Source organism: Tasmannia lanceolata, unplaced genomic scaffold (genome assembly GCF_043159265.1).
Source record: "Tasmannia lanceolata isolate RefF3 unplaced genomic scaffold, GAP_Taslan_0.1 ptg000025l, whole genome shotgun sequence".
NCBI classification, from domain to species: Eukaryota; Viridiplantae; Streptophyta; class Magnoliopsida; order Canellales; family Winteraceae; genus Tasmannia; species Tasmannia lanceolata.
Genome location: NW_027518702.1, coordinates 2,234,723 through 2,249,543, shown reverse-complemented (window position 1 = coordinate 2,249,543; position 14,821 = coordinate 2,234,723).

The following is a 14,821-nucleotide window of genomic DNA, read 5'->3' as shown; positions in this document are numbered from 1 at the left end:
GGACGAGATTTTTAATGATTGTCAATATAACTGAGTTTTTGGGTTATGAATTGATCTCGGTGATTTTGATTTGGTTGTTCATTGTTATACAGTTTTTATCCGGTCAGGAGCCATTCAAAGCCTTGAAAGATGGTGATGCGAAAAAGTGATAGAGTGAAAATAACAAAGCCTCCAAGAAGGACAGAAAGGAGTTTAGAAGGGGAGGAGACGAAAACTGCAGCTGTGAAGAAGAGAGGAACAGATGTAAGTGTGTATGTTGTTAATTGTATCAATCATAGTAAGTTAATTCATTTACCACATATATTTTGGCGATGTAATTTGTTTTGGAATGTCAGACAATACCTGACTGGCACTGTAAGTGTCATTTTTTATCATTAATTTCTACATTACTGTAGGGAATAATGTACATCTGACATTTACTTCTCTTCCTTGAAGATTGTCGATATATATGGGAAGCACGTGCAGTCCTCCAACGACGATGGGTTAGCAGATCCTACAATGGAGGGAATTGTCTTCGTTCCATCGGTGGTACATGTAAGTGTTATTTCTATCATCCCACATTGAGGTTTACATAAGATTTTATCTGTAGTATCCCATTGAATTCCTTTTTTTATAGGGAACTCTTACTGCAGTAGGGACCGAAGTCACTGAGGTCCAGAGGGTAGAAAAGTGGAGGACAGCGAAAGACGCTCTGCACAGTAGACTTATAAACCACCACCTCGAAGCAGTAAAAATGGTACTATTACCATTATGTGAGGACAACCATTGGGTTCTCCTCATTGTCGATATGGTCAACAAAATCTTCCACGAATGCAATTCCTGTAAAGGAATGGAGTTCAAGGAAAGAGCAGGATTGACCGTAAGTGGGTTAACATCTTTAATGTTTTCCTACTTATAAATCTATACGTATAACACTTATGTTTCCTAAACCTGTCAATGTTAACCACTTGCAGGTTGTGTTGTTGAAGGAGTACTTAAAGGAAAGGGGCTGTGATATAGACCACTTTCAATATGCGCAGATGGAAAATTTCCCACAACAGGCCAATGGGTCAGTATATTAGTATATTTAAATGTTTATTTTTCTAGGCTATGATTTTGATTCGCTCAATACAACTGTTGTTATGCAGGTTCGACTGTGGTTTGTTCGTGCTTAAAGCGATCGACCATCTGTATGCAAATGATCCATTTACTTTCAGCAAGTCTGACATTCCCGCTTATCGGCTGCAGCTGTGCGAAAGATTCTTGCGCGGAGAGTTTGGGGACTGTGGTGATTTCCTTAAGGGAGATATATGACTGAAAAATGAAGAACCTCTCTTCAAGTTCTGATGGATGTTGTAAACATGGTGGACATTGATGGTCTTTCCAGTGAAGTTTTCTGTGTATTTGTAAGCAAAATGGGATAAAATGGGCTAAATTTATTTGTAATTGTTGGGCGCATATGTGTAGGATAGAAAGCAGGGTGTAGAGACACAGAGGGAGGGTTTGTTTGTATCTCAGCATACTGACAACTATGTATTTGTAATGAAAAATCAAGTTCTGTGAAGTGATGGTGGTTGTGGCATTGGGTTCATTGCGAAATATGGTAAAGGTCTTTGAAAATCATCAAATATTTGTTCATAAAGTTTTGGGGGAATTTATATTTCTATTGGATGGAAATATGATTTATTTGTAATTGTGGTTATTCTCTCTACTTTATATTTTCATCGTCATAGTTGGCAATGGGACCCCTGTTTTTTGTGCTTTTCCGGTTTTGTTTGGTTGGTTGAACTGTTTGGAAGAAAAAAATTCTTCCTCAAAGTTGTTCATAAATTCCACACTTAATTTCTTACAACAGCCACCCTCTTCTTTCCAAATGGACTTTCCACCCCACACCATAGGATGACCCATAACGTCCATTTGATGGGCCACAATTTCAATAGTTTGTGTAGCAAAAGACAATTCATACAAAATAAAAATATAAAATAAATGGGTTATCAGATCCTAAAGTGGAACCTCCAACGATTCTCGGAATTCCGAGACAATGTCTCGGAACTCCGAGATTTTCGCGACGGTCTTCTCGGAGCTCCGAGATATTTTCTCGGAACTCCGAGATTCGGTCAGTATAATATGAAAAAACCCGTCTATTGTCGGAGCTCCGAGAAATTTTCTCGGAACTCCGAGATTCGTTCCAGTAGCATATCCAAAAAACATGTATATTCTCGGAGCTCCGATAACATTTCTCGGAACTCCGAGATTCCTTCCAGAAGCATATCCAAAAAACCTGTATATTGTCGGAGCTCCGAGAAATTTTCTCGGAACTCCGAGATTCGTTCCAGTAGCATATCCAAAAAACATGTATATTCTCGGAGCTCCGAGAACATTTCTCGGAAGCATATCCAAAAAACCTGTATATTCTCGGAGCTCCGAGATTCGTTCCAGTAGCATATACAAAAAACCGTAAATTCTCGGAGCTCCGAGAGTAATTCGCGGAACTCCGAGATTCAGGCAATTGAAAAAAAAAAAATTCCTTTTGTTCTCGGAACTCCGACACAGTGTCTCGGAACTCCGAGAATCGGCCCAGGAGCTTCATAACCCTGGACCCGGTTCCTTTTTTTTACTTTACTTTTCTTCTCTTCTTTCCCTATACCTAAACCACTTCTCTTGAAACCCTAAGTCCACTTTTTCTTTCGTTCCGTCATTTTCTCCCTACATCTTCCTCCAAAACCCTCTTCTCCCTTCCAAATCCCTCTCTTCTTCCTAAAACCCTAACATTTCACCCCTTTTTCGTTTTTTCTTTCTTCCCTTATCTATTTCTCTTTTTGGCCTCCATTTTAGGGCTATTTCTCTTCTTCTTTACATATCACTTTTCTCTCCACCCATATTTCCTCTCACCATGCCTCCTAAAACCAAAAATCTCAACATCGGAGGCTCCTCCCAAGTTGAAGACCCCGAATACGTTCGTGAAGAAGTTCCCGACGAAGAAGGGCATTCACAGAAGAAGTCCAAGGCCAAGGCTGTGGCTGCCGAGGTTGTGGCCAAGTCCTATTTCACTGGGGATAAGGCGAAGAAACTTTGGGACGACGTCGGCACTAGGCGCGTCCTGACCGGTAGGTACATTGATCCCCCTGTCCTTGAAAATTTTGATTTAAAGGCCAAATTTGATGCTCTTCATTGGACACCCATCCTTCACATTAACGAACCCGTTTACCCTCGATTGATGCGTCTCTTCTATGCCAATCTCACCATTTCCCCTTCCTTCTTCAAAATCGAATCTAAGGTCAAGAAAACTGTCATCAAACTCACCTATCAGACTTTTGCCACAATATTTGGGATTAGCCATGAGGGCCTCTTACACTATTTTTGGCCGGACGATGGGACGCATGAACTTGATGATATTGATCATGACACTGTCTATGGGTGGATAACATGGCGCTACCACCCTAATATGCCCGTACAATCTGCCGACCTCATTCCGGTTGCGCGCGTGCTCCATAACTTCATGTACCACATCTTCATACCTCGTGGTGGGATGCGTGAAGCCGTAAGACCCTTAGAGGCATATATTATCTACAGCATCCTAGAGGGCCGCCAGCTTTGTCTGCCATATATCATGTTTCGCTTCATGTTTCAGACCCCTGAACGCTACCGATCTTCCTTGCCATATGGCATGATTCTCACCCGTGTCTTCCGGCACTTCGGCATCACCTTGGATGGAGAGATGACCATGACTCCTACTGCCCCGTTTGATGTTCCGACCTTTAACCGCATGGCTCTTAATGAAGCAGCGATTGACATCGATGTTCACGATGGAGGAGGCTACGAAGCCGAGGACCAGCCTGCACCGGCACCTCAGCCTTCAGAAGATACATCTCAGTTCTGCACTCGCCAGGATTTGGCTCACATGCAGGAGGCCATTGAGCGATCCATGGCCTCTCAGTTTCAGCAGTTGTCTACCCATGTCGACTCTGCGATTTCGACTCGCTTCCACACCATGACTTCCCACTTTGATGACCAGTGGGCCGCCTATTATCGCTACATCTCCAGTGGTCAGTGGGGCCAGGCGACGGGCAGTTCTTCTCATCACCCACCGCCTCCTTCGGAGCAGTAGATGGCTCTAGTTCTCTGATGATGGATCCTGTCTTGTTCAGATTTTTTTTATATTAGCCTTATCTATATGTTTCTATAGTGTTTGGATTATCAGTTGGTTGTATGGATCATATTTAGGTAGTTGCTTGGATAGTCAGTTGGATCTTTTTGGGATGTATTCCGTTTTATATAATTCTGTCACTGTTATGATGTGTCGTGGATGCTATGTCCTTTGAGTGGTTGTATGCACTTTCATTGGCTCACACCTACTCTCTTTCCTTTTGTTCCACCTTTTTTGGTGATGACAAAAGGGGGAGAATATTTGAGCTCCCAAGTCATAATAATATGCATATATTAAGGGGGAGTAAAGCTCTATGCTCCATTTTTTTGGGACATCAATGCCCATGAAACGAACAAAAAGGTCAATAAATAAAGGTTGCAAAATGACAAACTTTATTTCGCCCTTTCTTACCAGCAGGGAAAAGCTTTTTGCAAACTTTTTTGCAAAATGACAAACTTTTTGCAAAATGAACAAAAAGGTCATATATATATATATATATATATATATATATATATATATAAACAACCAATTTAATTTTCCAGTTCTTGAATTTTCTTACCAGCAGGGCAAAGCTTATTTTAACAATGCTTGCAAGGTAGAACTCATTCGAGCTTCAGAAAACTGGGCAGCCTTCAACTATGATAACCCATTCCACCTTAAGAAAACAGGGTTTCCCTCCAAAAATTACAGTATACCAGTAATTACAGTATACCATTAATTACAGTATAACAAAGAATACAGTATTCCACCTTCAAAAAATTGGGTTTCCCTCATAAAACTGGGCAGCCTTCAACTATGCACACTACTAATTACAGTATACCATTAATTACAGTATAACAAAAAATAGAGTATTCCACCTTCAGAAAATTGGGTTTCCCTTATAAAACTGGACAGCCTTCAACTATGCACACCACTAATTACAGTATACCATTAATTACAGTATAACAAAAAATAGAGTATTCCACCTTCAAAAAATTGGGTTCTCCTCAGAAAACTTGCCAGCCTTCAACTATGCACACCACTAATTACAGTATACCAAAAAAGGGTTTCCCTCAAAAAATTATTATATACAGCAACTAATTACTGTGCACACTTTCAATTAATCCACTTCTCCTCCTTCATCCAACTGGAGCCTCCAATGCATTCTCCGCGGAATAATTACGTGAAAAAAGGAGCTGCACAAGGTACACCCGACCTACAACACCACCACCACACCGAATAAGTATGGAATCGGGGATGTTCTATACTACTTATTTACCTTAATATATTACGTATCATGTACCTATTGAAAACGGGGGCAGAGGGTCCAATGGAAGATTCATCAGGGAGTTGTCTCTCCATGGGAGGTTCTCTGCAAGTCCTTTTGTTGTGGCCTAGTTTTCCACAGATCGTACATTTGCGATGCACTCCACTTTGCAATTCGCGGTCAGATCTTCTCGTTCGCGGCCGTCCAGGTGGTCTTTTCGCTATTGGAGGTAATACAGTCTGCAGAGGTTCTGGAGGCAGTTCCCATTGAGTGCGATCTACTGTAGGGTGAAGCACCTCACAGTACGTTTTCCGATACATCTCTATACGAAACCATTTATGGCAATAATCGTACTTATCAAAATCTGTGATGGCAATGGCTGCCATGGCATGTCCGCACGGAAGGCCAAGCGTTTGGAACTCACGACATGTACAGGTTTGTTGCAGCAAGTTTACGACATCATGATGATCACGGGACCTTACTTCAAATTCGTGCACACCTACTCGATAAGCAGTATATCCGCAACCCTGTTCCCTGGCCAGTCCCAAATGTTTTTCTGCATAATGCGTGCACTTTGTTTCCCATTGAAGGCCCATCGCTTGACGTTTCTGTATGTATTCGGAGCTAATAAAACGAGTCAACTCCACCGCAGCTGCAATCGGCAATTTTCTGGCATCCTTTAGCACTGCATTGTAACACTCCGATCTATTGGTGGTTAACACATCATATCTTTCCCCCTTGAAGTAGAAACTAGCCCAGTTTTCCTTCGGAATAGCGGCTATCCAGTTGTGTGCATTTTCATTCCTCGCCTTAATTTTTTCCATTGTGTCTCTGAAAACACTCTCTCTCAAAGCCCTAGCAGCTCTCCAGAACAATTTCTTAAGTAAAGGGTCTTTGAAGTCGGTGTACAGATTGGCGGCGAGGTGACGCATGCAGTAGCTATGGTTTGCAATAGGCATTACTTTAGGCACTGCTTGCATCAACCCCTTTTGTCGATCGGAGCACAGGGTCAATGCGCCTATCCCCTCAGGCAATACGTGCCGCTTCACCAAATAGAGGAACCAGCACCAGCTATCTTCGTTCTCAGTCTCGACAACACCAAAAGCTAATGGAACTAAGCCGTTGTTCCCGTCTACCCCAACTGCGATCAGTAAGATTCCAAGATACTTTCCACTTAGATGCGTCCCATCGACCAAAACTATCGATCTGAGTGTTCGTTGGAAAGAACGTATGCTGGGACCAAATGCCCAGAATAAGCGAGCAAATTTATCATCTCTCCCTGGACGTAGATCTCTCGCTCGAAAAACACGCATGTAGGTGCCCGGGTTTGTTCTCATCATCCCAACTATCAGTGCAGGGAGCAAGCGGTACGAGTCCTCCACATTTCCACACTTTATTTCAAGGATGATGTTCATCGCAAGGTGTGCTCTACGGTAGGTCATGGTTATACCCCAGTGCGACTTCATGTACTGTCTTATGATCCTTGTCCCCACATCTTCTGGACGGTCAAATAGGGGTAAGCATGTCTCGGCAACCCATGGGGATGTAGCCAGATGATTATCATTGCCCTTTAAGTGAGATGTACACGTATGGTCGCTCACAAACTTCTTCACTAACACATAAGTCATACGGCTAATGCCTGATATACGCCACTTGCAACCTGGTTCCTTGCATACAACGACATACTTCTTGGGAGTTGACCGTGACTTCTTGAACATGAATCGCTGCCGAATTGCATACTCCTTAACGGCCTTCTTGAACTGCTTCATATTTGGATACATAGCCCCAACAGTTAACTCATCGAACTGAAGATTATCTGCATCTACCTCATTAGCCCCAACATACATGTCGTCTACTTCCAGTGGCCGACTTGTGCCAGCAAGTAGAAATGGCCAACCATTGGCGGTAGGGGGAGCCACTTCAGGATCATGGGCGGCCTCATCACCCTCCTCATCCTGAACCTCAGTCTCAGCCTCGTCATCATCCTCATCATCATCCTCTGCAGGATCATCATCATTGTCATCTTCAGTTCTAAATTCTTCGAAATCACAACCGAAGACATGAAAATCATCCTCCAAAATGTTAATATGCTCCAACGGCACATCTGCATCATTCCCGGGGACAATGATATCTTCGGAGGTAGGGTTCTCATACATATCGTCCGAGAAGTTTTCATTTTGGCCAACTCGTACCCTACACAGTTCAACAATATAAAATTAGGATAGTAGATTGAGTACTTCAATATAAATAAAATTGTACAAGACATACCTTGAACTAAATTGTGCCGAGTCACCTCCTATGCTTGTATTACCCAATTCTGTTTCATATTCTCTTTCTAAGTCTACTTCAAAACGAGAGTCGGGAGTGAAAGTTACTCGTTTCGATGGATATCTTAGGTGTCGAATCGGTGGAACGGAAGTAGGAGGTATGCATGCATTATGAGAGGGATTTTGAGAGGGAATCGGTGGTACATAAGTCAAACGTATGGGCAGGTTATGAGAGGGATTTCGAGGTGAAAAGGAAGTAGAAGGTATGACATTGTTTGTGGGCAGAATTGAAGAATAAGATGAATTTAGGCCATTGTCAATTTTTGTTATGTATAGCATCACAGAGTTGAAATTATCTTTCTCAAGCACCTTAACCAACGATTGGAAGATTTCATCGCTATCGACGTCGATTAGAGTGCTTATATATGGATCAACAACATATCGACATTTGATGGATAGTAACACCCCTCCTCCAATACTCCCAATTCGACTGTGGATTAGAGCCTCCAATTCTTTAAGATTCATTCGGGGACTTACCAATAACAATTTCTTACTCCCACCAACATATTCCCAATTAACTTCATCCTTCAGTATGCCATCATAGTGTAACAGCAGAGAAAGCATTGTGCGTGCCAGTTTACGAAGACCTGCAAAGGGCAGACAAGATATGATAAGAACCAGTACGTAAAGGGGGCTTCTCAAGGCGAATAAGTAGAGGCCGACATAAGCAAAACCTTCGGAGGCACACGTTGAAAGAAGAAAATATGACATTCCTGATTGAAAACTTGTCTGCAAAAGGAGTATATGATATGGTTAAGACTTAAACATGAGAAGAAGATGATAACATATTTTTTCTCAGTACATTTAATACCAGACTGAAGCATGTAAATAATTTAACATAAGTGAACATTGCATTTCAAGTACACAGGTCACAGTACGAAATCTAGTTTAAAGACGAAATCTACGAGAAATTAGTTTAACATCTTACATCTGGCAAGGATATAATATTTTCTTAATTAAATTACAGCAGAAGGGATTATGGGTACTCAAATGGGGTAGAAGAAGTACCCTTGGATGGTCCATCAAATCCAGAAGAAAGTCCTGAAGTTGAAAGTCATGGGTTTTCAGCTACAAAAAATGGGTTATTAGTACCTAAGGGGGGCTTCTCAAGGCCAACCGAGGGGAGCTATGCATGGTATTAGAGAAGGGATTATGGGCACTCAAATGGGGTAGAAGAAGTACCCTTGGAGGGTCCATCAAATCCAGAAGATGGTCCTGAAGTTCAAAGTCATGGGTTTTCAGCTACAAAGAAGGGATTATTAGTACCTAAGGGGGGCTTCTCAAGGGCAACAGAGGGGACCTATGGATGGTATTAGAGAAGGGATTATGGGCAGTCAAATGGGGTAGAAGAAGTACCCTTGGATGGTCCATCAAATCCAGAAGAAAGTCCTGAAGTTGAAAGTCATGGGTTTTCAGCTACAAAAAATGGGTTATTAGTACCTAAGGGGGGCTTCTCAAGGCCAACCGAGGGGAGCTATGCATGGTATTAGAGAAGGGATTATGGGCACTCAAATGGGGTAGAAGAAGTACCCTTGGAGGGTCCATCAAATCCAGAAGATGGTCCTGAAGTTCAAAGTCATGGGTTTTTAGCTACAAAGAAGGGGTTATTAGTACCTAAGGGGGGCTTCTCAAGGGCAACCGAGGGGAGCTATGCATGGTATTAGAAAAGGGATTATGGGCACTCAAATGGGGTAGAAGAAGTACCCTTGGAGGGTCCATCAAATCCAGAAGAAAGTCCTGAAGTTGAAAGTCATGGGTTTTCAGCTACAAATAAGGGGTTATTAGTACGTAAGGGGGGCTTCTCAAGGGCAATAGAGGGGAGCTATGCATGGTATTAGAGAAGGGATTATGGGCCCTCAAATGGGGTAGAAGAAGTACCCTTGGAGGGTCCATCAAATCGAGAAGAAAGTCCTGAAGTTGAAAGTCATGGGTTTTCAGCTACAAAAAAGGGGTTATTAGTACCTAAGGGGGGCTTCTCAAGGGCAATAGAGGGGAGCTATGCATGGTATTAAAGAAGGAATTATGGGCCCTCAAATGGGGTAGAAGAAGTACCCTTGGAGGGTCCATCAAATCCAGAAGATGGTCGTGAAGTTGAAAGTCATGGGTTTTCAGCTACAAAGAAGGGGTTATTAGTACCTAAGGGGGGCTTCTCAAGGGCAACCGAGGGGAGCTATGCATGGTATTAGAGAAGGGATTATGGGCCCTCAAATGGGGTAGAAGAAGTACCCTTGGAGGGTCCATCAAATCCAGAAGATGATCGTCAAGTTGAAAGTCATGGGTTTTCATCTACAAAAAAGGGGTTATTAGTACCTAAGGGGGGCTTCTCAAGGGCAACCGAGGGGAGCTATGCATGGTATTAGAGAAGGGATTATGGGCACTCAAATGGGGTAGAAGTACCCTTGGAGGGTCCATCAAATCCAGAAGAAAGTCCTGAAGTTGAAAGTCATGGGTTTTCAGCTACAAAAAATGGGTTATTAGTACCTAAGGGGGGCTTCTCAAGGGTAATAGAGGGGAGCTATGCATGGTATTAGAGAAGGGATTATGGGCCCTCAAATGGGGTAGAAAAAGTACCCTTGGAGGGTCCATCAAATCTAGAAGATGGTCGTCAAGTTGAAAGTCATGGGTTTTCAGCTACAAAAAAGGGGTTATTAGTACCTAAGGGGGGCTTCTCAAGGGCAATAGAGGGGAGCTATGCATGGTATTAGAGAAGGGATTATGGGCCCTCAAATGGGGTAGAAGAAGTACCCTTGGAGAGTCCATCAAATCCAGAAGATGGTCGTCAAGTTGAAAGTCATGGGTTTTCAGCTACAAAAATGGGTTATTAGTACCTAAGGGGGGCTTCTCAAGGGCAATAGAGGGGAGCTATGCATGGTATTAGAGAAGGGATTATGGGCCCTCAAAAATTCAATCCCTACACTCTTCAAACTCATGTCTGTCTTCTTTTCGCAAGCACTTTCGCATTTAACACCAAAGCTAAATGGGATAGCATGAGTTTTGATATACTAATAATAGCAATATCTTATGGAGCACAACCACCATTTGCGCATTATCATATCACACTGCCACATTTCTCTTAATTAAAATCTTTGCAAATTATTTATTTCAGATAGTAAAGAAAATAATATGAAAGATAACAAGGGGGTGAAGGCAATGGAGAAAGATATGTGATTGTATAAGAATGTCATCTGGAAACATGTACCCCAACTGTAAGAACGGTGTGTTTGCCACAAATGGTTTATTTTTTCTCTAAATATACACTCAACTCCTATTGTTAAAGCATCAATTTCTTTAATGTTTATCTTTTCAAGAATTTGTTGCTCAAAATAAATGGATGTTAAGAAAGCTTTTATTCATGGAAAGTTCAAAAGCATAAATGTAGTTCAAAAGCTTTTAGTATGAGAGGTGAGACTACAAACTACATCTACATCTCTACTATGACAGGTGAGAATACAAATTTGTCAACTGACTACAAACTACATCTCTACTTCGTACTCACACCGAAGACAAATCATGAAAAATAAACTGAGACCAGGTAGGGTTTACTGTTTTCCAGGTTTCATACGTGCTTCACCTTCGTCAAGATCGCCGGAGAGATTGCCTACGGCTCTGTTTGGTTGTCAAAAATCAGGCATCTCATTAGAATTTCGTGGGAATTTTAGATGCCGGCACGTCGTTTGGTTGTGTTTTTCAAACCCGATGGTCAAAACACCCACAACAATGTCGGGATACGGTCGGCCCACGTGGCTCTCCAATGAGAACCGAATGGCAAACCCCCAAAACCGAGTTTCTGTATTAGAATTTCAACAGGAATGGCCTTCTCAAACGACGGATGAGGCTCCACGCACTGCTTCGTCGCATATCTTCCGCTAAATTCTTGTAACCAAATGGCATTTGGGAATTTAGTTCCAACAAAATCCTAGTAAGCATCCCTACAACCAAACGTTACTTCAAAACCCCACCCCCATAAGGTCCTTTCATTGCCATTCTGCACAAATCCCCTTTCACTCCCCATTCCCGCCGAGATTCACGAACCAAACAGACCCGTAGAGATCGCCGGAGAAGAGGACGGAAAAAAAAAAAACACAGACGGGAGGAGAGAAGAGGGAAGAGAGAAGAGGGAAGAGAAAGAGAGGGAAACTGAAATGCTTTTTATTTCTTAAAAGTCATATCACCTATTTCTGCCACAAGGGCATTCTCGTCATTGAAAATTTAGAAAACCAAATTTTGACCCCCTTATGTCATTTTTGCTATAGCTAGACCCCTGTGTCATTATACGATTTATTTGACCCCCCTACGTCAAATCTTCTTATTTGAATGGAAAAAGAACTACTGCAATGATTTTTTTTCCACCCCTGTAGGATAATGCGCCCCCCCCCCCCCCCCCCCCCCACCCCTTCGCCTTTAACATCAAAATGTAAGGGCATTCCGCAAAAACTTCCCGTAGTCAGGGCACTTCACAAACAAGCACTAATCAATGCCCTTATCATCTATAATCCGTTTGGTTGCCACACACACACCCCCCCCCCCCCCCACATCAAAATGTAAGGGCATTCCGCAAAAACTTCCCGTAGTGAGGGCACTTCACGAACAAGCACTAATCAATGCCCTTATCATGTAATCCCTTTGGTTGCTGGGTTTTTTTTTTCCTTAGGATTTATGTGGGAGAATATTTAATGGTCACATCAGCTTTTTCTTGGTGACATCAGCAAAATCTTGTCTTGAAAATGGTGGTCTCTCTTTCTCTCTCTACTCTCTCTCTCTCCACTCATCATAATATCTTTCTCTAATTAATACTTGTCCCTTCTTTTGTCTCCTACCTTTACCCACATAAATCCCAGGAAAAAAAAAACCCGGCAACCAAACGGAGCTGCGCTCTCGCTATCCTGAACTCTTTACTAGAGGAAGAGAATCATACGGGATAAGAATCGTACTGATTGGAACAGCCTGCGGAGGTGGAATAAGAAATTGTGGTGAAAGAGACACTATGTGCATGCATTGCCATCCTTGGCTCTGCTCGCGAATCCAGGGAATCCCGTTCGGAATGAATCCTTTTTTCTCTGTTTGTGCGCTTAGGCTTGCTTCACGTTGCACATAACGGCTTAGATAAAGCCATAAGCCATGGAATGGAATTCTGTCTTTCAGGCCTCAAGAAAACCCTATGATTTATGCATAGAAAGCACCAATACCTGTGTTTGATGTATGAAACTATGAAATTCTCTAAATCATGTTTCTTTCATAAATCGGATTCAGGAGATATTGTGGCTCACTTTCTTATCGGCTGAGTTGCAGGCTAACCCTAGGAGATGATTTTTTCACCCCCTCTCTAGGATGATGCGTCACACTTTAAGGTGAATTGTGGGCAGACTTTAACTCTTTTTGACATCAAATCACGTTAAAGAAGGGCGCATCATCCTTCAGGGGGTGAAAAATTATCGCCATAAAGTCTGCTTACAATTCACGTTACAAAGGGGGTGCATTATCCTTTAGTGGTGGGGGGTGAAAAAATCATCTCCCAAGAAATGATGATGAAAATTTGTCAATCCATTGGTTATTTCCAATTCGATCACCAAATATAGTGAGTCATTGGTTTTTTTGTTAATCAAAGATAAGATCTTGGCTACTGATGTTGGCACTATCATGTTGGATAATTGCACAAACTCAAAAGCGGGATTTGATAGGGTCTATCAAAAAAGGCATTTCTCCAAACCTCTGTTGCATAAGAGCATGGTTTTAAATTTCGGTTTCGGTATACATTTCGGCCCTCACCGAAACAGAAATTTTGGAATAATATTAATTTCTTTATTTAAAAACTAATTACTGAAATTTGAACCGAAATTCGGCCGAGATTTGGGATTTCGCCGCCAAATTTCGGTTTCAGTCCCAACCGAAATCTTTCGGACCAAGTTTAAAACCATACATAAGAGAGCAGCCTCCTCATGAATAATGACCAAATCTGTTGCAAAGTGAGCCTATGTGGCTGCTTTCTCATGCAACAGACGTCTCCCGAAATGCCTTTTGCAATGGAACCTAGCAAATCCCTTTAAAAAGCTCAAGAAAAAACAAGAGAATGACTACTACCCATGAGAATAGCAAGTCCGGGTTTATTATTCATGTTGGGTTTTTATTCGATCTTTGGATGGACTGGCCATCCTCGATTCATTGTTAGAAAATTGTAATCCTTTTATTTGTGGAGTTTGTTTCTGAGATAATGTAGGGATCATTTTACTTTTTTTTTTGTTTCCTACAAGTGCATTTTCACTCTAAGGACATCCACGACCAACATGCAGCCCATGTTTGCAACCATGAATTTTCTTTTCCATGGAATATCAGCTTACGCAATGCTGAGGGAGCGTGTTAGGGGGAGAGGCTTTACAGGGACGACTGAGCCAAAAAAGGGCAAGAGAAGGCTGAAAAATAGGAAAAAGAAAAAGTCCACTCAAAATAAGATTAATTTTTCCCTTCTTTTTTAGCTACTTCTCAATAAGGGTGCAACTTGCGTCGGGCTAAACCCGAATCCGATGGGTTCAACCTGGTTTTTCCTCGGATTGGGTTGGCATTTCCTCTGGTTTGGAAAAAACCAACCCGATTTAATTTTGGGTTGGGTTAGGGTTGAGGCCTTGGCAACCCGACCCGAACCAATCTCCGTCCTCTAATTTTATCTTGATTTTCTTTGGGTTATGTTTTTACCTTGTATTTTTCTATTTGGCCCTAGCTGAACCCGAACCCAACCCGACTCAACCTGCGCTGATTTCGGGTTAGATGGGTGGGGTTAGTGTTGAGAGGTTTAAAGGGATGTTGGGTTAGGGTTGACCGTCCTCAACCCGAGGCTTGGGCTAGGACAGGTTAGGGCTGAGGTAATGCTTTCTTGGGTTGGGTTAGGGTTGGCCTCCACCCGATCCAACCCAACCCAAGTTGCACCCCTACTAGTAGTTCTCAACGTCACCTCATTCATGCCTTCTCAAGTCCCTCCTCCCACTCTCCTCCCCCTCACTTATCACTTGATAAACCAACATTCCATGGAAAAAAGTTTCATGGTTGGCTGGTTGCCAAACATGGCCATAATTTCTTATAAAATATTATAAATATTTGTATATATAGGAATGCTAAATTGAAGGGCTTCCT